A 1,734-nucleotide genomic window follows, 5' to 3' on the forward strand; every position below is an offset into this window, starting at 1 on the left:
TTGAGAGCACACTTCAATGTATTATTTCAACATTTTCAACGTTGATAATTTTTTTTTTTTTTTTTTTTTTATCATAGCAATGAAGTCCAAACAAAATGCACTTTGGAGACAAACCAGAGCTGAAATTGTGTCATTTTTTTCCTTTAAATGTGTGTTTTTTCCTTTGAAACATTGCTCTTTTCCTCTGGTGTTCAGAGCTGTTTCTAAACTGGTAGAGGAAAGCTGCACATGGCTGTGATTCTGGACTGTATTTTCTACTGTAAATACATTTTTGGCTTGTATGTTTGCAGTAGCTGTGCACTGTGTCTCTCCAAATGGTATTAAGTGATTGGTTTTGATATCTGTCTTTTGAGTTTTTGAGTTCACTGAATTTTTTTCCTCTGTTTGAAAAATCCGTTTACCACAAAAATAACAATGAGCCTGGACTATAGTCAGATTTTGCAACAGAAGTAAAAATTTTGCTTTTTGGGATGTTACTGTGTTCATGATTGATTTTACACCATTGGCAGTCCCATATTAACATGGGCAATTTATTTCAGAGTCCTAGTATTTTTCATTTATTTTATTTATTTTTGGAAAAAAATTGTTCTGAGTAAATGCCATAGCTGTGAAAAGGGTTTAATTTTGACATATACAAAGGAAAAAGGTAGAAGATATAATGATGTGGAGCATTCTTCAACTGGAGATTGTGACTTGTGTATATTTTAGAAACAAGGAAATATATGCATTTTTATTCATATTTCATTCTTGATTAATGTAAAACTGCATTAAATTTTATGGAGATATACATATTTATGCACAGTATATTATGTTTACTTTTTATCTAGATGTGCTGTTTTTTCAAATAAACAAAGAATCTCAGGGATATTCCTTTATGTTGTATTTGTCAATTTTTTAAAACAAGATAAAATTAAAGTTTAATTAACTTAAATGGTGAAAATAAAATTTTTGGAGTATAAATGTAAGACATGGACTTGAGTACGATCACTTGGATTACAGTACCGCTGGTGCCACAAATTTTAAGACTTGGCAGAATTATTGTGACTTGGATTGGAATTTAGATGAATAACTATCAAAGAGTTTGTTTTCTTTTTTCTTTTTGCAAGTTATGTGAGAGAACATTGCATTCCATGATCTATCTGCTATTTGTTCAAAGTCCCTAATTCCTGTTTTATTACCTTGTCACACTGTATTAGAAAAGCTGGTTGAAGGTATCCAAAATCCGATCAGTATCAGATTTTCATTGACAGTTATGAACAGTAAGCATGTTGCTAGGTACAAATTCAGAATTGTACTTTTTTCAGAGATGTCATAAAACAATGTGCATGGCATGCATAACATTTCTGTGAATTTTCTTTGTCAAAATTATTATAATTATCATTGACATTGGTGTTATTAATAATAATAATAATAATACTAATAATAATAATAATAATAATAATCTATCAGATTCATTTAATATGTAAACCTGACAGAGCTGTCTTATTTTGAGTTTAGACATCTACGAAAAAAAGTATAGGTTAAACTACCCATAACACCATGAACATACTGTATATAGATACAGGAGGTATTTGAAGTCACTGCCTATAAAGATACGATCATGTTCTCATACCATGTCTGTAGTATTTTTTTTCCTTTTTGAACTGTTCATTTTGTCTGACAAATGCCTGCTTCCAAGAATGTTTTTGGTTTTTTGAGAACATATCATAATAAAATAGGTTAGGTAATCTGAGA

This window comes from Scleropages formosus, chromosome 1 (assembly GCF_900964775.1).
Source record: "Scleropages formosus chromosome 1, fSclFor1.1, whole genome shotgun sequence".
NCBI classification, from domain to species: Eukaryota; Metazoa; Chordata; class Actinopteri; order Osteoglossiformes; family Osteoglossidae; genus Scleropages; species Scleropages formosus.